Below are 25,347 nucleotides of genomic sequence, written 5' to 3'. Positions count from 1 at the left end.
CTGTGAATGAGACGAATTATCGAGGTATGATTGGCTCACTTCTTTATTTAACTGCAAGTCATCCGGATACTATGTTTAGTGTATGCGTATGTGCTCGATTCCAATCGTGCCCTAAAGAATTGCATATGATTGCAGTTAAGAGAATCTTGAAATATTTAATCGGTACATCTAAATTATATCTGTGGTATCCTCTTGAGTGTTATTTTGATCTCATAGGGTATTTGAATGCAGATTATGCAGGTTGTTCACTTGACAAAAAAAGTACTTCCGGCATAGCCACGTTTGTTGGACCGTGTATTATTACGTGGGGGTCTAAGAAGCAAAATTCCGTTGCGTTATCTATAGCTGAAGCCGAATACATTGTTGCTGGATTGGTATGTTCTCATTTTTTATGGCTTAAGCAACAGTTATGCGATTACGGTGTTAATGTCGGTTGTATACCTATTTTATGCGATAACACTAGTGCAATTATTATATCTAAGAACCCTGCACAACACTCACGAACTAAGCATATTGATATTAGACACCATTTTCTACGTGATCATGTAGATAAGGGCAACATAAGACTGGAATTTTGTAGTACAGAAAAACAATGGGCTGACATTTTTACCAAAGCATTGGCTAGAGAACGTTTTGATATTTTACGGTTGCAAATTGGTTTAATTGGTGGCAACTAAACTTGTCACAAATATTTTATTTTCCATATGATTGACTAGTTAAGACGAGATTGTATGTCTATGTTCGTATTTTCCGTTGCAAGTACATTCTTGTATAGTATTTTATTATTTTATGAGAATATTCCGTTTGCTAATATATTATATTTTGTGTTGTATACAAACCATATTTCTTATTCATAACTTATACATTCTAAGGTTTACAGCTTCATAAACCAATGACATTCATGATTTGTTTCATTTAGGATGTGAGTAGTACTCCTTACATGGCATGTAGCATCAAATTGCATAAGCAAGAAATTTGTCTCTTATTGCCTGTATACACTCGGTTTGTGGTGGTGACACATGTGGAGAGGCGACCCTTCCTCTACATTTTACCTACTAACCTCACATTAGCCAAATTTGCCTTATTTTGACTTATTTATTCAACTACATTCCATATAGCCTACCCTTGTCAAGCTAGTCTTGTTGATAAATTTGGAAGTCTTATTGTAGTCGATTTTGTTGCTTTTATGATGGATATTGGAAGGAAGGAAGAAAAAGATGGACTGAAAAAAATTGAACAAAAATGAAAAAAAAAGAAGAGAAAAAAAATTGATACTATCAAAGATGGAAAAGCAGAAATCTCTTGTTACTCCTATTCTTATCATTTCCATATTACTTGAGAAAAAGTACTTGTTGATGTGAGTAAGTTTGCGCCATACTTGGCATGGTGCATCATCTTTCATGTTGAGTTTGAAAGTGGAATATGATTACTTTTGGTTGTGATCGGTTCTAGCTTGGCTTTTACCTCTACATATCCAAATTATTTTGCCCCTTCTTACCCAGCTAGCTCATCTCACTTTACTTTGTAAGTCCTCGGCATGTGTTTTGGATCTCGATTGGTTGGAGTGTGTATGTACGGTCACTAGAGATATCTATCATGTTAGATTGCATGCATGCTTTTGTAGGTCGTAGTTAGGTGAGTGACTATTTTCATTCTCTCTTACAAAATCTATAGTCATCTTGGTTTGTATCACACACTTTATATGTAGAGCTTGCTTATGTTGAAGTCGTTCTTATGCTATAATATATGCTTTGATTAATTTATATTTCTTGCCTCGGTTGATATCATTCTAGTCATTTTATGTCTGTTCTCGTCTTTTAGATGATGTCAAGAGGGGGAAGAAATGATCATGACTTAAGTATTTACCTAAGTTTTCTCCTTGTCAGAACCTTTAATCTCTTAAGGTCCTTAGATGCTATTTGTATATAAGTGGCTTGTTCTTGCGTTCAACTGTCTATGACTTTATAGTATTATGTTGAGGGGGAACTTACACTTACTCACAAATCGTAAGAGACTTGTCATCATCAAAAAGGGGGAATTTGTTGGACCATATAGATATATGATTAAGTTTTGATAATGACAAGTGTGTGCTTCGTTTTATATATACTCTTGCTCGTAATCGTTTGTTTAGTCTTTGTTAGATTGACTTAGGTTTACAAGTTTAGCAAGCAATGTTATAGCATCCTTGGCTATAACAGTGAATATTTGTGAAGCATCATTCAAGTAATGTTATAGCAGCTTGAGCTATAACATTGAAGATTCTTAAAGCGTCATAGTAACTGTAACAAGTTTCAAGTATGATGATCACTGATGTGACCATAATTAGCGCATATTTAGCCCCCGAATTAGCCTTGTTCCCATGCTTTTTAGTGCCTATTTGGGTCATTTCTTATCTTTAGTTCTTTGTTTTGCATATTCTTTGAGATTTTGATCCCTTGGTAGGAAAGGAGTAAGAATCTTGCATTTTCATGGCAAAACGAGGCTAAATTGATTGTATTCAATGACCAAGCATCAAGAAGAGACAAGACTAGAAGGCCTTTGTACATATCATAGTAGAAGAACAATGTTGAGAAAGGATCCTTGCGTCCCCAAGGAAATCCCCAAGGAATTTATGAAGAAAAGGGAAGAAAATAAGAAGAATTGACGCTGACCAACAATCCGAACGGATTGTAGACAATCCGCCCGTCCAGCCAGAACAATCCGAGCGTCCCTCCTTGGAATCCGCTCGGATTCCCCCTCAACAATCCGAGCGTCCCTCTCCTGAATCCGCTCGGATTGCACCGCCCAAATCCGGCCGTCCCGACTCTAATCCGCCCGGATTCTTGCACAGCACGGATTTCATTCTTCAAGCTACGAAAAGAGAAGCCCTTCTCTCAGAAAATACCGGGTCCTCCTTGCTCAACTTAAAAAGTGTGATTACTAGTTTAGCCCTTAGTTAACCCTAATGCATCCTCCCTAATTTTCACTATAAATACCCCATTAGTCTAATTAGAGGAGCATGTTCTTTTTATCAATAATTAGTGTAGTTAATATCAATCAAATCTCTCTTCAATATTGTAATCAAGTATTAATCAAGTTTTAATCCAAGTTTTAGTTCTTTAATCTCTCTTTTGTTCATCCTTTATTTTGGGTAATTGAAGATTATTTGGGTTATTATTGGGAGATTGACAACCTCTCAATCTAGGATTCAAGTACTTCTATTATTCTTGCTTTATTATTGGAATCATTAGTAGGTATAATCTCTTAATCCCTTTTTAATTATTGTTAATTACTTTTATTTATTCATCATGTTTCATATTGTTGGTATGATTGACAACCTTGCTAGCATGATCAACATGATAATGAGTGAGTAGTCTCTTAGCTAGGGTTAATGGGTGATTAGGGGAAACCATCATGGGGATGATTCATGCTTAAATCAATATGCTTTCATATCTTATTTGCTTGCTTGTTTTGATCTTAATACATGCACATGTTATATTTGATGAAATGCTAAGCCTATGAATCCTTGCATTTACTATCATCTTCTATCCTTTCAACAAGACTTGTAAGACATAACCCAACTCGAGTCTTGTTAGACCATGCATGTGTTGAGTAGGAAATATTAAGTCGACTTGTAGGTGTTGTACAATCTAATCGATTCGGCTCCGGGACCCAAACTTTCCTAGGATTGTAAGACATAACCCAACTCAATCCATCACAACAATAATTGCTTGCTTATAATTTGAGAACATGTTTGTATGATCATATCCCATGATTCCCCTATGAACCCATGACACCCTAGTGCTTTTAATCAATTGTTTACACCCCTTATTTTATTCATCTTGCTAGTTTATTTTCATTGTTATTTTAGTTTAGTGACCTTCTACACCAACCCAATTTGTGACACCCCTAGACACTACTAGTTACAATAGAATTCTCATTTCAATACCCGTCCCTTGGGATCCGACCTTTACTTGCCTCTTTACTAATTGTAGATTTGTTTGTGAAGTATAAATTGTGTTTTGTATCGACCATTGACCAACGACCACATATACTTAATTGTGAACACGAAATGGCATCGATCAATCACTCAAGCAAAAGGCTCGATCAAGTCTATAACAAGCTCAAGATGAAGAGCTTATGATCAAGATGAAGAGATGATTCTACTACTGAAGATCTCCAGGAAGATTAGCTAGTATAGGTCATCATTCGATAACGGTAATTTTAGAAGTAATCTTGACAAGTAATGTTGTAGCTGTTTTAGTTATAACTTTACTAGTTGAACTCAAAGTTATAGGTGATTCTACTATAACTTTGAGCTGCAATATAAAGAACACGATTTTAATGTTTTTAAAATATATTTTTCAAAGCTTAAATAATAAAATCTTTAAAGAAAAGTATTTTTATAGTAGAGTGAGATTTGGGACATGATTAGATCAAATGAGTTTGAGATTATCCTATTGATTAGTAAAATAACTTATGAGTTGTCATGCTATCTAGGGTTTTCCTTTAATTCATATCTAAACCCTAATTATCTAACCTAATATCTTAGCTAGGGTTTCGGTTTGGGTGGCCGGCCTATGAGCCGTTTTTCCTCCTTATTTGAATACTCTTTGTGCAAGTTCAGGTTTGGAATAAATTTTAGTAATAATATTGGTTATGATATTTTATCTTCATATATTATTTGATTTATTCTTTTCCATTATATAAAGATATTATTAGGTTAAAATTAGATCTCCTACATAATATATACTTCACACGTGATCTATATAGTATCTAGGGTTTTATGGTAAAGATCTTAAATAAATATTTGTTAGAGATATTTTATCTCTTTTTATTTATTTTCTATCTTTTATCTAAAATAGTGTTGGATTAAAATAGGAAAAAGATAGATCTTATTCCTTTCCTAATCTACACGAGATCTTGGGTTTAGGTAAATATCTTAGATAAAATATTTGTTAAATATATTTTATCTCCTTATATTTAGTCCATATCTTTTGGTAAGATATTATTAGAATAAATAAATGGATTAATATCTTTTTCTTACTTGGATAACAACTAAAGTAGATCAAAATAATATTTGTTAGAGATTTCTTATCTCCTTATATTATTTTTATTCCTTCTTACTTTCCAAGATTAAGGAAGATTTGACCTAATCTCCTTCTTGCCTCTCACGACACACACACGTCATCTAGGGTTTTCTTCCTAAACCTAGATCTCCTCTCTACTATAAATACAAGCAGTTATTCATTCTTTCAAATTACTTTTCAACTTTGAGCTTTAAAATATCCTTGCAAACAAGTTAAGTTTATCATTATTTTGCAATCGAATATTGTTTTGAAAAGTGGTGTTGTTCTTTATTGCAATTACTTTTTAAGTTACGTTATTGGATAATAGTGCTTCATATTGTTTCTTACTCGTTCAATTGTGTGAACACCTAGAAGAACAATCAAGTACTTTCTTATTAACTTAAGATAGTAAAAACCGAATATCTAGTGATATTCAAATTGAGTTATAGCTAGAGTTAGCTATGCGAGTTGGGTTGGTAATTTTGCAATCCGGAGAAAGGTACTAAAATTATTAATCGAGAATAGTGGACGTAGGCTTCGACGTGTGAAACTGAACCACTTCAAAATCGTATGTCTTTAGAGTTTTCCTTTTCGTTCATTTCAATACGTTCATAATCACCTAGTTAATTAGTTAAAGTTTAATCAATAAACTTTAAGTAATTAATCATTGATATAAAATAAAAAGTAGGCATAAGTTTTTAAATACTCAATTCACCCCCCCCCCCCCTCTCTCTCTCTCGAGTATTTCGGGTGTGATAGACTCTTCAACCTATTAATCCCTTCTTCATTAGAGGTAGGTTCGGATCAACGAAGTACACTTTTTTTACGTTGGGTAAGTAGGGTAATAAAAGTTATTACATGTGAAAATTGGTTGGACTTGGCGGGATTAATATAGGTAGAATCGGTCCACCGTGCCCAAATTTATTCTGGGGCCAAAAGATTTATTTTAAGAAAATCCGTCGACCAAGAGTTCTAATAGTAGAATCAGTCAAAGTTGTTGACTCACCAAATTTATATAAATATGGGTTAAATCGGTCCACCGTGCCTGTGTTTATATAAAGATGGATCTTGGAATCATTTATATAATTCAGTGGGAGATAATTATATAAATGGGAACTTGATAAAATAGTTTTACAAGTAAAATGATTAAACGATAAACGTTAATTTTTCTTTCATTTTCTCTTGTAGTAATCACGGTGGCTTCTACTAGTCAAACCGCCACTATATCTAAAGATTCATGGCTTCGTACTTTAATGGACAAATATGTTTTAAAAGCTGACGGTAGTAATTTTAATGATTGGGAAGAACAACTTCGAGTAGCTGCGGCAGGTGATGGCAAATTACGCTACCTAGTCGATCCCTCTCCCCCTTCACCTAGTACTAGGGCCACTGCCGATGTAAGGGAGGCTTTTAATCAATATCAAAGAGAATTTGCCGCTGTAAAAAATGTTTTGATTTTTGCAATGGATCCTCCCTTACAAAGGCAATGCATCAAATTTCACAATGCTCATGAGTGAAGGATAAGGTAGATCTATATATACCAACATACTCATATATGTTTTAATTTAATTTGTCATAAAATTAACAAGTGATCTTATGCATGCAAACAATATAAAATATAGAGAAGAAATTATCATCTTACATAGGATGTTTCGGTTTTATGGGCACAAGTGAGTTCACCTACTCACTTGTTCTTGAGCTTTCCTTATGGATGAACAAGATTCAAATATAGAATCCCTCCCAAAAGCATATACCCAAGGAAACTCATAATTAACCAATATTATTTAGATCTAGTAATAATATTAGTTTTACTATAAAATTGACACAAAATAAATTGTATTTTGGCTCTTGAATGATTCGGTCAAGAGGGAGTATATGAGATTTTATTTCTCTAGAAAAATCACATATTGTAGAGATTATGCATTTTCTTACACTAGAAAATTTACATTGTAAAAGGAATGAATAATAATGTGTAAGAAAAAAGCTCTTTACTCTTTTCTTGTGGAATGGCCGAAAAAGGGCCTTGGGTAGCGTGCCCAATGCCTTTCATTTTTGCTCTTCTCAAAAGGTAGGTGTGCATGGCTATAACTTAGATATGATAATTGTGTTTTCCACTCAAGATAAAAACACAATACATATCTTACACTCCCTCCTCATTTTCGGTTTTTAAGCATAAAATAGAGAATCCATTTTATTTTGTCATTTGTCAAATTTGTCACATGTAACATGTTACATGACATGTCACAATGTAATGTATTTTTAACATATTAAAAATCAACATACTCATAAAATATGTCATTTACAAAATCGACTAGTAATTCGTAATTACTTGTACCAAAAATGTTTCCAAATTATAAACTACAACATTCTGTATTTATAATAATTTATTCATTCCGTTTCAATTGTTTCTGTAAACAATAATTTCATCTAAGTAATAAAATAATTCGATTACTTAGACCGTGTCTCATTTAATCATATTTACAATAAGATACGTAAATTATACTCACAAAATCATCCGTCAATTTTAAGCAATTTAATTAACTCGTATCGGTATACGATCAATTAAATAATCAATTAAGAGTATTTCCCTATAGGTATGACCTAAGGGGATCAAATGATCACCACCGTCGCACGACAGTAATGTCAAACTCTAGTCAGCCAATCATTACCGATATGTGTGGACCAGTTGACTGTAAAATATTACATCCCACATGTATTCTTAAAATGAGATTTAATAATGATATTTAAATCATGTGATCGCACTATTGTTGAGGACACATTTCCCAACAATCTCCCACTTGTCCTCGACAAGTGTGCGTCACCAATTCTCTTGTCCTATTACTATCTCCCACTCAATGCAAGGTGTCTTTCAGGTCGTACTTGCAAGTGATCATATCGAGAGTGGTTTCCTCGATCTGGAGAATAACTGATTGACCGGATTTATCTATCATAGATACTTTCCGAGCGTGGCCACGCATTTCCAGTTCATTACTCCTCGAGTGGCCCTGAGATATTGTTTTAACCCTGACAAGGGGATGGACAATTCCTATCACACTCATTCCCTTCGACTAGCCACAGCCATCATAACCCAAAATATGCCCATTTGACCCCATTTACGAAGGTCGTAGTAACACAAATCAAAGTTAATCTGAAACTGTGCCATCTTAGGCGAACAGTCTTTAGTCAAAAGAATCGACTCATTAGAATACTATAGCAGCTCTCGCCAAGACCAGGCTATATAAATTGCCAGACCTCTATAAGCGGTCATAAGGCCCGACAAGGTGTTCCTAACAGTTTGCCTATGTGATCGACTAGTCATCCCACATGACTCTATGGCACTTGAACTTGCCGTCATTCGCATCACACTCTAGTCACTTCGAGACGTAACCTCATACAAGCGACTATGGGCAAATAATATGTTAATCCGGGTTCACTTTAACGGGATTCAACGTTGTCTCTACAACCCGTTTGGATGTAACAAAGTATAACAAAAGAGTTTTAAAGTAAAACTCGAACGACAAATGCGATTATCACATATGAATAGTCAATGCCTAATTACTATTTCATGTTCTATAATCTAATTTGATCTTGTACGTAGTTGTTCATTTCAATTCAATTGAAATGACATGACTCATCATGTTTAGCCTTTGAGAAGGCTTTGGTTAGTAGGTTTTATCAATTTCTTGTACCTTACTCAACCTTACTACATACTCGTTTTCCTTTGTAATGTATACATTTGAATTACAAAACTTTCTGAGTACGTGTCGAGATCTAATCAAGACATAGGCCCTCTAGCCTAAGAATAGCTCCCACTGTTTTCACAGTGTGCGGGACTCATCCTTCTTGCACATCTCATGATTGAAAGTGTACTCAATTTCCGTTGTAAACATTTCTCATTGTTCTTTATTGCCTAGAACGATTCTAGAAAATCCACTTCTCAATTAACATTGCCACAATGGTATCTTAACCATCCTAATGTGTTTTGATTATAGTTTTATCGGAAACCATGCGCAATCTCAGTTGTCAATTGTCACTTGTGTAACACCCTTACACAAAATTGCATCATAAACACTTTGCTTTACTTCCTTAATGCTTCTGCAAGCACTTAAGGGTAATCTTTATGGCTTACTTGTTAAAGATTACTTAAATTCGATTTTGAAAACAATTCATCATACTCAAAGTATATGAAGTGTTATACATCATTACTCATTTAATTGATCCGGCAGCGGAAGCAAATGGAATCAATCAAATATGTTCAATTTAATTGAACTAGTCATGAATCTTGTCAACATAAGACTTCTTACTGACGCAAATATCATGTGGATTTATCTTCATAAATCCGGATATTCAAGATGTATTATAATACTCCAAAAGTCTTAAATCATTCTCAATGATCAATATGTCATCCACATATCGGACTAATTAAAAAATTCCGTAACTCCCACTAAACTCCATGTATAAACACAACTTCTCGACTTATCGAGAAATGTTTTATCACATGATCAAAAATGTTGATTCCAACTGTAATACTGTATTTATAAGTCTTGGGGTACTCTATCGAGTAGGCCTTACTCAGTCGAGTAAGGGTAAGTTGCGTTTTAGAAAAGTTTCTGACCTGTTGGGTACTCGATCGAGTAGCTGGGGCACTCGATCGAGTAAGGGGGTACTCGATCGAGTACATCGAGTACTCGATCGAGTAGCCGGTTTTACGGGGAGTTTTCTCGGGTTTTGTTAATTATTCGATTAAGGTATATAAGCTTTGTCGTCATTATTCTAAATCACTTTTGCAAAACCTAAATTACTGTTTAAGAGAGAAAGCAAGCAAGTTCTTCATCCTAATCGCATTATTAGCAATACCCGGAGTTTGGAAGGTCAGTTCTTAGCGTTGATTATACCGTTGAGTTCCTTGCGTCGAGGGTAAGATCTATGTACCCTTTTTATTGTCTTTCCTTTAATTTGGTTAAACCCTAATTTAGAGATTTGGGGGTTTATGTGTAGTATGTAATTTGGTAGCCTTTATGTGTTGTATGATAGGAGGAGGGTTCATAGAGGAAGCTTTTTGATTCAAAGAAGAGAGACCGTCGATTGTGTGCTTACCAGGTAGGATTTCCTACTCAGTATTAGTCCCATAGTGGGATATTGGTTGATGTGTTGAGATTGATAGTTGATATAGCAATTGTATTGTGACGGTTGTGATTGCGATTGTGTTTGTGATTGTTGTCTTTGGTTCTCGAGGCGTGTCCTCTACCGAGTGGGGTCACTTGCGGGAGTGGCTTCACGCCCTAGTTTCGCCTTCTCGTGGAACCCGCCCACGAAGGGATGTGCACATTAATGGACAGGGTTATCGCTCACTATGTGGAGCGGGGATTTGGTGGGTACGGCTGCGGTCCCCCATCGGCGTGGTGGTCGGTGGACGATCGATGATTGAGATGATTGGATTTGGCGTGATTGTGTGTGTGTGTGATAGTTAAGCTGTCTGTTTATCTTATTGTTGGTATATATTGAATTGTGTGATTAGTACCGACCCGGTGTTCTTTTGTAAACTGCGGTGATCCATTCAGGAATGGTGAGCAGATATTGAGCAGGTATTGAGATGAGTCTTGGGATATTTGGGATGGCCACGACATGATGATAGGAGTCTTCTGCGTAGCTTATTAGTTATTTACATTTGATTAGAACGATCGATTGAGAACATGTATTGCATTTTGGTTTGGTTTTGATAATTGTAACTCTTCACTAAGTATTTATATTTAAACGTTGTTTCTTCATTGTTTATTTGATTATCATTGCCTCGGGTAACCGAGATGGTAATGTCCTCATACCTGAGTGGTCCTGGTAAGGCACTTGGAGTATGGGGGTGGTACAAATGGTATCAGAGAAACGATCCTGAAACCTGTAACCAATGAACCTAATGAACATAGGGAGTCAACTAAAATGAACCCGGGGTAAAGGTTGTAGGAGCTAATGCAAAGGCTTGGGAGACGTCCTAAAGTCGCGAACTTGCCCTACAATTTTGAACCGGTCACATGAGGGGATTGTTTGTCGAGTCGTATGTGTGTTTGGTTAACTTGTGTAAGAATGTGATGAAATGTGTTAATTGTTGGATGTTTGAAGTAGAAGGTTGAGAATGTGAAAGAAAGGTTAATGAAATATGTAGACTTGTTGTTGGAGTGATAACATGTTGGATGTTTATAAGGTGGTATTTAATCACATGATATAGTGATCTCGTGGATCGTACGAAAAGATGCGTAGCATGTTTAGTTATGATATAATGTGGTTTTATAAAGTTTAGCATGCTAGCATATGATATAGCATGCGGGTAGCGTTTCTGAATTGGCATGACTCGATCGAGTGGGACTGACTCGATCGGGTGGGTTTTTGACGATTTTGAGTCCAGAATCGTGTTTTTGGGTACTCGATCGAGTAACTAGGGGTACTCGATCGAGTAGGGGGTCACTCGATCGAGTAGCCTAGATACTCGGTCGAGTAGGTTTGAGATCAGAAGGTCTGTTTGGGGTCTGATGTTTGAGTACATGATCGAGTATGTTGGGCACTCGATTGAGTAGCCCGTTACTCGATCGAGTATGTTTGGGAACTCGATCGAGTAGGTTCTGGGCAGCGTGTTTTCATGTTTTGAGGTTTAGTACGTGTGTTTATGTCTACCCTTTCTTATATATAGTTTCAAGATGCCGCCCAAGAAGACTGCTTTGTATGCGAGAGCTGAGCATATGAACATAGATGACATCGTTAAGATGTTGGAGCACCAGGATGCTCTCACTGAGGCTTTAAAGACTGTGGGGAAAGATAAGGATAAGGATAAGGAGAAGGAGGTTGATCATTCTAAAATCAGCCTCTATATCGCGAGGTTTAACCCGAAAGAGTACAAGGGAGTTGGGGAGCCTAACCTTCTTGATAGTTGGCTGAGAGAGATGGAGAACATATTAGATTTGGTTCACTGTCCTGATTTGACAGCTTTAAGATGACCGCTGAGATGTCTGTGGCCGAGTACTACAGGCAATTCAATGAGAAGTCTAGGTATGCTGAGGATATGGGTTTGAGTGAGGAGAACCTGGCGTTGAGGTTTGAGAGGGGGTTGACCCCTAAGATTATGGATAAGTTACCCGTGGGAGTCCTTACTGATGTTAAGGAAGCTTTTGAGAGGGCTGGGAGAGCTGAGAGGTTGGTGGAGATGGCTCAGGAGAGGTTAGGTGGTGAGAAAAGGAAGTCTGAGAGCGAGGGTGGTGGCCAGTCTAATCACAAGAAAGGCAACCACAATCGATCTAAGGGGTTTTCTTCCGGGTCGGGTTCGATCTTTGGGGCTTCCTTTGGGCGCGGCCGGGGAAGTGTTAGTGGTAGTTGGGGTGTGACCGCTATAGCATTTGTGGTGGTGTAGGCCACAAGAGACATGAGTGCACAAGTGCACCAGGATCTTTCGAGAGACTTGCGAGAGCTTCGCGAGCAAATGACCGGGCCGGATCATGGCCAAACCGGGAAGTCGAGTTACCAGAGTGGAGGCAATCGCAACGGCGGTAATTCTTATCAGAAACCACCAACGAACAATAACAACAATCAAGAGTCGGGTGCTAAGCCGACCACATCAGCCAAGATCTTGTCCGGGAGGTGGGCGGAAGACCGATGTGGCAAGTTATTCATGATGGAGAAGAAAGCAGCTGAGGAAGATGCGCACGTTATCACCGGTACTTTTCTTGTAAATGGTGTTCCTACCTTTGTTTTGTTTGATTCGGGGGCTTCTCAGTTGTTTGTGTCTTCGAGTCTTGTTAAACAGTTGGGTTTGAGGGTATATGAGTCTGTTAGTGAGCGAGTTTTTATACCTTCGGGTGAGTCTGTATCATGTGAGAGATTGTTTAGAGATGTATCTATGATAGTTGGGCAAGTTGATCTACCTGTAGACTTGCTAGAGTTTCCTTTTGACGGTTTTGAGATGATAGTCGGGATGGATTGGTTAGGAAAGTATAAAGCTAAGATAGATTGTCATCAAAAGAAAGTGTCTTTAAGAGGTCCTAAGGGTGTTAGTGTGTCTTATCGTGGGTTTCTAGTCAAACCTAAGGTTAAGTTGATTGCAGCTGTCACCTTGAAGTCTTATCTGATGAAGGGATGTCCATTGATCTTGTGCCATGTGAGAGATGACCGGATAGAGAGTCCGACAGTTGAGGAGATACCAGTGGTGGGAGAGTTTGCAGATGTTTTTCCAGAGGAGATTCCGGGGTTGCCACCAAAGAGGGAGATAGATTTCACCGTTGAGTTGAAACCAGGGACGGGGCCAATCTCTATGGCACCGTACCGTATGGGTCCTAAGGAGATGGAGGAGCTTAGGAAGCAGTTGGATGATTTGATAGAGAAGGGATACATTAGACCAAGTGTATCGCCGTGGGGAGCACCAGTTCTTTTCGTGAAGAAGAAAGATGGGAGTTTGAGGTTGTGCATAGATTACAGGGAGCTGAACCGAGTGACGATAAAGAACAAGTATCCTTTACCAACGATAAATGACCTGTTTGATCAGTTGAGTGGCGCATCAGTCTTTTCTAAGATTGATTTGAGGTCGGGGTACCATCAGGTGAAGATTAGAGAGGTGGACATACCAAAGACAACTTTCACGTCGAGGTATGGCCATTATGAGTATGTGGTGATGCCGTTTGGGTTGTCTAATGCACCGGCAGTGTTTATGGATTTGATGAATAGAATCTTCAGACAGTTCTTGGACCAGTTTGTAGTGGTATTTATCGAAGACATCTTAGTCTACTCTAAGACTAAGAAGGAACATGAGGAGCATCTGAGGATCGTGTTGCGAACTTTGAGGGATCATGAGTTGTATGCTAAGCTATCCAAGTGTGAGTTCTGGTTAGAGGAGGTTGCTTTTCTGGGGCATGTGATCTCTAAAGATGGGGTAGCTGTGGATCCGGCGAAGATAGAAGCAGTGACAAAGTGGGAAGCACCAAAGAATGTTGCCGAGGTTAGGAGTTTCTTGGGTTTAGCTGGATACTACAGACGGTTCGTGAAGTATTTCTCCAAGATAGCTAGACCTATGACAGCGTTGATGAGGAAAGAGAATAGGTTTCGTTGGGATGAGAGTTGTGAGACGGCGTTCCAAACATTAAAGGAGTGTTTGACCACGGCTCCTGTCTTAGCATTGCCTGAAGGGACCGAGAACTTTGAGGTTTATACAGATGCCTCGAAGAATGGGTTGGGATGTGTGTTGATGCAGAATGGTAAAGTGATTGCCTATGCTTCTAGGCAATTGAAGCCTTATGAGGAGAACTACCCTACTCATGATCTGGAGTTGGGGGCTGTGGTGTAAGCTCTCAAGATTTGGAGACATTACCTTTATGGAGCAATCTTTAAGGTATTTTCTGATCACAAGAGTCTCAAGTAAATCTTCACTCAGAAGGAGTTGAACATGAGACAGAGGAGGTGGATGGAGCTGATTGGCGATTATGACATGGAAATCATCTACCATGAAGGGAAGGCCAATGTTGTAGCTGATGCTTTGAGTAGGAAGAGTGTACATTCTCTGTGTACAGCTCTATCTTTGATGAGACTGAGAGATGAGGTAGCGAGCTTTGGGATACATATGAAGCAGAAAGGAGATGCCATGGGTAATATGACAGTACAGCTTGAGTTTTATGATGATATTCGAGGTAAGCAGGCGTTGGACCCTAAGATAGTGGAGTGGAGAGCTGGAGTAGAGAAAGGGACAGCGTCCCGGTTTTCTATTCATACAGATGGTAGTTTGAGGTTTGATGGTAGGTGGTGTGTTCCTAATGATGAGGAGTTGAAAAAGACTATCATGACAGAGGCACATTGCACACCATATTCAGTACATCCGGGTGGTGACAAGCTATACAAGGATTTGAAGAAAACGTTTTGGTGGCCTGGGATGAAGAAAGAGACAGCTGAGTTTGTGTCCCGTTGTTTGACATGCCAGAGAGTTAAAGGGGAACAGCGACGACCACAAGGTAAGATTCAGTCTTTAGAGGTACCTGAGTGGAAGTTGGAATCCATTTCCATGGACTTCATTATGGGTTTGCCAAAGACTCAACAAGGTAACAACATGATTTGGGTAATAGTGGATCGACTGACCAAGTCAGCTCACTTTGTTCCAATGAAAGATACATGGACTAAGGCACAATTGGCTATGGCCTATCGAAAGAACGTGCTTAAGTTACATGGAGTCCCTAAGGACATAGTGTCTGACAGAGATGCGAGGTTTATATCGAGGTTTTGGAAGGAGTTGCAGGAATCGTTGGGAACAACTTTGAAGATGTGTACGGCATTTCATCCTGCGACAGACGGGCAGACTGAGAGAACAATCAAGACTCTTGAGGATATGTTGCGAGCTTGTGTGATGGATTTTGGTGGTAGATGGGAGCAGAGGTTGGACTTGATAGAATTTTCTTACAATAACAGCTATCACACTAGTATTGGTATGGCACCGTTTGAGGCTTTGTATAGGAGAAGATGTAGGAGTCCAATCTGTTGGGACGATGGTGCTGAGGCAGTGGTTTTAGGACCAGAGATGGTGCATGAGATGGTGGAACAGATTAAGATGATCAGGGAACGGATGAGAGCAGCTCAGGATCGACAAAAGAGTTATGCAGATCTACATCGGCGGGATATAGAGTTTCAGGTTGGAGATAAGGTTCTTCTGAAAGTGTCTCCTATACGTGGGGTTATGAGATTTGGGAAGAAAGGCAAGCTAAGTCAGAAGTTTATAGGGCCGTATGAGATCTTAGAGCGGGTTGGGGAAGTTGCATATCGTCTGGCTTTACCAGCTGCATTAGAGAGAGTGCATAATGTGTTTCACGTATCGCAGCTGCGGAAGTATGTGAGTGACCCGTCACATGTGTTAGAGGCCGAGAACTTAGAGCTAGATGAGTCCTTATCATATCTTGAGGTGCCTAAACAGATTCTAGACCGAAAGGTTAGAAAGACTAGGAGTGGTGAGACAGTTCTGCTCAAGATCCTTTGGTCTAACCACGAGACCGAGGAAGCTACATGGGAGCCAGAGGAGGCTATGAAAGAGCGTTACCCTTTCCTTTTTGATCAGGTATGTATGGTTACGGGGACTTAACCTTGTTTCTTTTAGGGGGGTAGGAGATGATCGCGAACAGTTTTTAAGAGTTTTATACCCCTTTTATATGTTGTGTCGGGATGTTTGTCGGGATGAGTTGGGTTAGTAACATGTTTTATGTTGAATTTTGTTTGATTGTTGAGTCGGGAATGTTATGGGAGTACCTTTGTTTAGTAGTGGTTTGAACTTCGGGGACGAAGTTCCTTTTAAGGAGGGAAGACTGTAATACTCCGTATTTATAAGTCTTGGGGTACTCTATCGAGTAAGCCTTACTCTGTCGAGTAAGGGTAAGTTGCGTTTTAGAAAAGTTTATGACCTGTTGGGTACTCGATCGAGTAGCTGGGGCACTCGATCGAGTAAGGGGGTACTCGATCGAGTACCTCGGGTACTCGATCGAGTAGCCGGTTTTACGGGGAGTTTTCTCGGGTTTTGTTAATTATGCGATTAAGGTATATAAGCTTTGTCGTCATTATTCTAAATCACTTTTGCAAAACCTAAATTACTATTTAAGAGAGAAAGTAAGCAAGTTCTTCATCCTAATCGCATTATTAGCAATACCCGGAGTTTGGAAGGTCAGTTCTTAGCGTTGATTATACCGTTGAGTTCCTTGCGTCGAGGGTAAGATCTATGTACCCTTTTTATTGTCTTTCCTTTAATTTGGTTAAACCCTAATTTAGAGATTTGGGGGTTTATGTGTAGTATGTAATTTGGTAGCCTTTATGTGTTGTATGATAGGAGGAGGGTTCATAGAGGAAGCTTTTTGATTCAGTAGTAGAGACCGTCTGATTGTGTGCTTACCAGGTAGGATTTCCTACTCAGTAGTAGTCCCATAGTGGGATATTGGTTGATGTATTGAGATTGATTTTTGATATAGTAATTGTATTGTGACGGTTGTGATTGCGATTGCGTTTGTGATTGTTGTCTGTGGTTCTCGAGGCGTGTCCTCGGCTGAGTGGGGTCACTTGCGGGAGTGGCTTCACGCCCTAGTTTCGCCTTCTGTGGAACCCGCCGCAGAAGGGATGTGCACATTAATGGACAGGGTTATCGCTCACTATGTGGAGCGGGGATTTGGTGGGTACGGCTGCGGTCCCCCACTGGCAGGGCTGGTCCAGTGGACAGTCAGTGATTGAGATGATTGGATTTGGCGTGATTGTGTGTGTGTGACAGTTAAGCTGTCTGTTTATCTTATTGTTGGTATATATTGAATTGTGTGATTAGTACTGACCCCGGTGTTGTTTTGTAAACCTGCGGTGATCCATTCGGGGATGGTGAGCAGATATTGAGCAGGTATTGAGATGAGTACTGGGATAGCTGGGATGGCCACGACATGATGATAGGAGTCTTCCGCTGTAGCTTATTAGTTATTTACATTTCAGTTAGAACAGTCAGTTGAGAACATGTATTGCATTTTGGTTTGGTTTTGAGAATTGTAACTCTTCACTAAGTATTTATATTTAAACGTTGTTTCTTCATTGTTTATTTGATTATCATTGCCTCGGGTAACCGAGATGGTAATGTCCTCATACCTGAGTGGTCCTGGTAAGGCACTTGGAGTATGGGGGTGTTACACCAACTCATTGATGTCCTACTTATGATCCTCTCTTAAGTTTCACATTATCTTAGGATTGCAAGAGTCTATAAAACTCATGACATGTATTGAATACATTCCTTCTATTGAAGAAGTGGGTCTTAGATTCACTTGCTGTATGCATATCCTCATAATGAAACACAATCCCTAAGAAGATCGAAATAGACTTAATCATTTCAATTAGTGCAAAACCCTTTGCAACCAATCTTGCTTTGAAATATCTCTTTATTAGTGCAAAACCCTTTGTCACTAATCAAGCCCTTTTGTTTCGGATTTTCATGGCTCTAAGCCTTGTATTGAGTTGTGACTTAAACACTCTTATGTAAGTCATATGTTCATTACTTTCTAGAAGTAATCAACTTGAATCAAACAATTTCTTTTGTAAGTTATAAGCTCTTTACTTTCTTAAAAGTAGCATGAATTCATCATTTTTAACAAGTGACGAATTTAACCTCCTAGGTTTTGAAGAAACAATGTCTTACACAAAACGTCTTATGTAGCCAAGAAAGACCAATTTCTTGCAACATAACATTCTTTGTGGCTCTTGAATAATTTCTCCCACTCTGTCTTCTAGAAATAAACTTGTATTTTAGAAAGACAGTTTCATGAGCCGCAAACCCGTCGTGCTCGTGATAATTGCAGGGGAAAAATGAGCATTTGTTTCTTGTGAAAACTTACAAACACGGTACATTACCATTTCATATCTCATATGATTTAGTGGAAATTAATTTAGACAAAAATGATAAATTCCCCAAAAGGATCAAGTAACTCAAAGTAACTTGATTGAAGTCCAAACCATATCGAATAGCGTTTGAATTCTTATCCAACCACACATCATTCCAAAATGCGTGCTAAGAGAGATTAATTTGTGATACTATATCACAATTCATTTGGCTTATATCAAAGTCTTCACTTTGATAATCCCATCACGACTAAATCGTAATTCCTTGAACTCTTTGAAATTCTTCAAAGATTTATCTATTTACCTTATTAAGTGAACATATTAGCGTCAACTTAAATCGTTGGTAAAAGAAAATGATCAACCTATTTTGGATCGATGATTTACAACCTCGATCTCCTTTTCAACCAAAAGGCACGAGACATCTTGCTTTGAATACAAGATACGCATATACCATTAACAATCTAATGGTTTCAAGAGTACTCGATAACTCTTTGCGTTCATCATTCCAAAATTTAAGGTTTAATCTTGGGTTACCAATTTGAGTCTTACATCATCTTCATGATATATCATTCTAGTTTGGTTTAGAATATAATCACCTTGATGATGGGCTAGCCATACATCAAATCATGGTGTATAGGGTCACAAAAGTGAAAACCTCTTTTGTATCTTAACAAGTTTATATTCTTATTTAGAGTTAATGCACTTAATAGTCATAATTAAGTACAACTTTAAATCCAAAAACTAAGTACACAATTACTCTATCTCTCGACACTATTATTGCTAGTCGTCATATTCTAATCATCTTATGTGTCGAATACAATGATGAAAACCTCCACTGGTTTCTAATATTGACGAAGTAATACTAGCAAAATTTATGTTTAATCAAATAAACATTTAACGAAGAAGGTCCCATTAGATGTCCCACAACTAATTTGTTGATTCTTCAATAATTTGGGGTAGTTTCCTTTCTCGTGTCTAACATTTAAGACAATGGAAACTTTATCGGTCGGGATTGATAGGTTTAGTATCGTCATTCTCAACAACTTTACCTTTAACATAACCTTGTATCAATTCCATTCTAATTTTACTTCTTTAACCTCGTCCTCATCTTAACGGTTTAAGAGAATGCTCCCACTCATTTCAATGAGTCTCTACTTAGAGAAGCAAAGGTGAATCTTATAAAGATTACTCTTCAATTCAATCGTTTTAGTCTTAAAACTTTCATTGAAGTGGTTGCGTTATTTTGGTCAATTACGAATTCTGACAAAACTAATTACCAAAACAATTTATCGCTTCAAGGTACTTAATTCAATTAAGTATATGAAACATAATCCATTGTAAGTAGAAGTGTTAGTCAAGAATCAAAAACCTGTTTGATAATGAATAACTTTAATCTATACTCTTTACAAGAGATCCTTAGCAATGGTTCATTTGAGGTTTTAGAAGCAAATTCATATTTGTCTTTGGTTACGATGTTTTAATGGAGATTTTGAAAAAATCGAAATGATATCGTATATGAATTGTGGTAAAGATATAGAACAATATAATAACGGAATAGTGGAAAACTTAACATTTATCGTTTTATTAATACTTGTAAATAACAAGTAAAGCATTTACATAGTGACCTCTACCCAACTATGATAAATGATTCCGAGATCCAAATTCATATTAACTTGGGCACGGGGTAGCCGATGAAACCCTTATCAATATAACTCGGTGGATTAACTCTTTAATCGATTCTACTTTTAGAACTCTCGGTCGATAAAATTACATTAACATTTATCTATAGCCCAAAACATATCAACAAGGGCACGGGGTAGCCGATGAAACCCTTATCAATAACTTTTGTTGAGTTCAATCCAAATTTCGAATAAATGTGTCCATTATCCAAACCCACATTAACTTGGGCACGGGGTAGCCGATGAAACCCTTATCAACATGAATTCGGTGGATAGACATTTATCACCCACTTCCCCTACGTAACAAGGTTTGTACCCCGGGGTAGCCGAGTGCACTCCCTCGCGAAATAGGTTTTCATGGTTTCTACTATTTGGTAAGGCTATGTATCAATTGATTGTTTTAGCGAGAGGCCATGTCAATTTATTATCTATCACGTTTTAAGTGAACTAAAGCGGTGAACTACGATAATTTTAATTGACAAGGTCGATAAACTCGATGAAAGAAGATGCATGTTTTAGTTATGGCGATTTAGCGATGCATGCGACATAAAATAAAATGCAAGCATAAAAATAAATAAATCCTAGTATGGCCTTTCCTAAAATAGAAAAACTATTTAACTATTACATATTCGGAAACCAACTACATTGGTCCCTTGAACTTCGGTTGTGACACGCATCTCGAGGTAACACCGTCTTTATGTATCGCCATTCTTGAAGAAATCCGTCTTTCGGAACTCCGGAATGAATAAAATTACATAATAAATTACATAATTTCCTATTATACATTTGTAACTAAAATAAAATAAATCTATTAAATTACAAAACGGTAATACGAGATCACAATAAAATTACAACCGAATCGATATTCCCATACATTTCGGGAAATACCAATTAAAATCTAAGGCCATACTAAGTAAAAAAATACATAATTCAAAAATTACATAAATTAAAATTATGACAATCATAAAGAAAAAGTAGCATTATAATATGTATGAACATGCCCAATTTTATGCTAAATCGCCTTTAATTAGCCAATATCGTATATTACTCGGTTTTTACGGATTTGCGTGATTTCAACATTTTATAATCACAAAAATTACATAAATTCATATTTATGCATAAGTTAATTACCCTAACCTCTTAGGACTCAAAATTTAGTCTTCACTAATAATTTGACCATAATTAACTCATATTTATAAAATTGTTCATTGATGGACTAAAATTACAAAAATAAGCTACAAACTTCAAATAAATCACAACATTTCAAATAAATTTGAAATTTGAAATTTAAACTCATGAACATTCTGGAAAAATACCATGACACTCATAATGTTCAAAAACTTAGGTTAAAAATTTCGAAATTTTTCCGGAAAAACAATGTTGCGGTTTATCGGTTTTTAATAAAATAATCATAAAAACATGAGAAAAATTTTATTCATCAACTTTTCAATTTTAGATCTGAAAAAGATAATAAAATGCAACATTGAACGTTTTTTCTTAGTCATAGATTATGTTTTATTTATTTTTCACTAATAATGTCACTATTTATGCTATTTTTCTTCAAAAATCCATAAATCATGCAAAAAGACTTCACTATAGCCCATTATTTAACACACATCTTGTAAAATTGCATGTGACAACATATTAAATTTCTATTACCAGATTCGAAATTTAAATCATATTAACCAATTTTTCACCTAAATCCGAATTTAATAATGAAAAATCCATTTTTCGAGCATAACAAGTCCAAAAATTATGAAAATTTACAGGTTAACTCAAAATAATATATGTGACAACATATCCAAAAATCACTGGAAAATTCGAAGTATAGCTAATTTTAGACCGAAAATGACATTTTTACTCATAAAATCATATTTAAATGCCATTATTATAAAATATGAACAATAAAAATCCATAAATATAACCAAAATATCCTAAAACATTTTAGGACCAGAAATTTTAACATGCATGAATTAATTTCGTGATATCTCATAATAACACAAAATACAAGTTTTATATGTTATTCTTATAACTCGGAAAAACTTTTAACCGATTTGCATGCAAACAACCAAGGCTTTTGATACCAATTGAAGGATAAGGTAGATCTATATATACCAACATACTCATATATGTTTTAATTTAATTTGCCATAAAATTAACAAGTGATCTTATGCATGCAAACAATATAAAATATAGAGAAGAAATTATCATCTTACATAGGATGTTTCGGTTTTATGGGCACAAGTGAGTTCACCTACTCACTTGTTCTTGAGCTTTCCTTATGGATGAACAAGATTCAAGTATAGAATCCCTCCCAAAAGCATATACCCAAGGAAACTCATAATTAACCAAGATTATTTAGATCTAGTAATAATATTAGTTTTACTATAAAATTGACACAAAATAAATTGTATTTTGGCTCTCGAATGATTCGGTCAAGAGGGAGTATATGAGATTTTATTTCTCTAGAAAAATCACATATTGTAGAGATTATGCATTTTCTTACACTAGAAAATTTACATTGTGAAAGGAATGAATAATAATGTGTAAGAAAAAAGCTCTTTACTCTTTTCTTGTGGAATGGCCGAAAAAGGGCCTTGGGTAGCATGCCCAATGCCTTTCATTTTTGCTCTTCTCAAAAGGTAGGTGTGCATGGCTATAACTTAGATATGATAATTGTGTTTTCCACTCAAGATAAAAACACAATACATATCTTACACTCCCTCCTCATTTTCGGTTTTTAAGCATAAAATGGAGAATCCATTTTATTTTGTCATTTGTCACATGTAACATGTTACATGACATGTCACAATGTAATGTATTTTTAACATATTAAAAATCAACATACTCATAAAATATGTCATTTACAAAATCGACTAGTAATTCGTAATTACTTGTTCCAAAAATGTTTCCAAATTATAAACTACAACATTTTGTATTTATAATAATTTATTCATTCCGTTTCAATTGTTTCTGTAAACAATAATTTCATCTAAGTAATAAAATAATTCGATTACTTAGACCGTGTCTCATTTAATCATATTTACAATAAGATACGTAAATTATACTCACAAAATCATCCGTCAATTTTAAGCAATTTAATTAACTCGTATCGGTATACGATCAATTAAATAATCAATTAAGAGTATTTCCCTATAGGTATGACCTAAAGGGATCAACTGATCACCACCATCGCACGACAGTAATGTCAAACTCTAGTCAGCCAATCATTACCGATATGTGTGGACCAGTTGACTGTAAAATATTACATCCCACATGTATTCTTAAAATGAGATTTAATAATGATATTTAAATCATGTGATCGCACTATTGTTGAGGACACATTTCCCAACAATGAGGTGTTCTCGAGGCTTTCTACCATGTTTTCTCAAGCCCCAAGGATAATCTAGTATTACATCGCAGTCCGTTTCGTTGAGGCTAACCTTAAATATGGACAACCCGTGAGTTCACACGTACTTAAAATGATTGAGTACGTCGAAACTCTATATGGGTTGGGATGCAAGATCCCTGGTGAGCTTGTGGTAGACCCGAGTACTCCACTCTCTCTCACATGTCAAAGGATTTACCCAATTTAGGGTAAATTATAATATGATAAACATGAAGAGAAGTCTACATGAGCTCCATTCTCTGCTTGTGCAAGCAGAGAAGGACATGGGATTGAGTGGGAGTACGAGGTGGGATGTACTTGCGATGAATGTGAAGGGGAAGAAGAAGTTTAAGAGGAATGCAGGTAAGAAGCCCGTACAGGTAGAGGGCAAAGGGAAGGCTATTGCGAATAGCTCTACCAAGCCTAAACCTAAGAAGGGTAATCCTCTTAAAGACACTTGTAATTATTGTAATTACAAGGGACATTGGAGGCATAATTGCTCAAAATGCTTGGATGACATCAAAGCTAGCATTGTGAAGTCAACATGTAATTTCTCAACCGAATCTTTTATGGTAGACATAAATTACGCTTCAAATACAACTTGGGTATTAGATACTGGTTGTGGTTCTCACTTGTGTAATCACTTGCAGGGCCTAAAAAGCGTAAGGAAGCTAAATAAGGAAGATATTGATCTCTGAATGAGTAACGAGTCTAAAGTAGCCGCCGTTTCAGTAGGAACCTATGTACTTAATTTAGCTTCGGGTTTGCAGTTGTTTCTAAATAATTGTTATTTTTTACCGACGTTGTCTAGAAATATAATATCAGTATCTGTGTTTGACACAGAAGGTTTTGATTTTGTAATTAAAAACAAGTGTAGTACTTTTTCCCTTAATGGGATTGTATATAGCCACGCTATTTCAATTAATGGTATTTATATTCTAGACAATTGCAGTGATGTTTATCATTTAGATAGTAAAAGACTCAAAACAGGTGATCTCGATCTATCTTATTTATGGCACTGTCGATTATGACATATCAACGAGAAGCGCATTAGAAGACTAATGTCGACTGGTATAATTAAACCTTTTGATTTCGAATCATTTGGCATATGCGAATCATGTCTTCTTGACAAGATATCTCGTGCACCTTTTCCAGGAGAAGGAACTCGAGCTAGTGAGTTGTTGGGTTCAATACACACCGATGTATGTGGTCCAATGACTATCACTGCCAGAGGCAATTATGACTATTTCATTACTTTCACCGGTGACATTTGTAGATATGGGTATGTCTACTTAATGAGGTATAAAAGTGAAGCTTTTGACAAGTTCAAAGAGTTTCAGAATGAAGTAGAAAACCATTTAATTAAGAAGATTAAAACATTACGATCAGATCGTGGTGGGGAATATTTAAGCAATGACTTTAAAGATAACCTTAAAGACTATGGTATTGTATCTTAGTTAACTCCTCCTGGCACACCACAACTGAATGGTATGGCTGAAAGGAGGAATCGAACTTTATTAGATATGGTCCGATCAATGAGGAGTCGAACTGAGTTACCTAAGTCATTTTGGGGATTTGCCATTTTATCTGGTATACGCTCACTTAATCAAAGTCCCACTAAAGCAACAAACAAAGCTCCATATGAGATATGGAAAGGGAAGGTCCCGAATTTGCGATATATGAATGTATGGGGTTGTGATGCTTATGTCAAGAGCAAGTCTGACGATAAGCTTGCACCTCATTCTGACAAATGTATATTTGTTGGCTACCCTAAGGAAACTTGTGGATATTACTTCTATAATAGTACCGAGAACAAAGTGTTTGTGGCTTGTGAAGTTGTCTTTCTAAAAAAAGAGTTTAATTCTAGAAGACA

The sequence above is a fragment of the Silene latifolia genome, chromosome 10, assembly GCF_048544455.1.
Source record: "Silene latifolia isolate original U9 population chromosome 10, ASM4854445v1, whole genome shotgun sequence".
NCBI lineage: Eukaryota > Viridiplantae > Streptophyta > Magnoliopsida > Caryophyllales > Caryophyllaceae > Silene > Silene latifolia.
The sequence above is the reverse complement of the archived record's forward strand: the minus strand, read 5'-3'. Positions refer to the sequence as shown.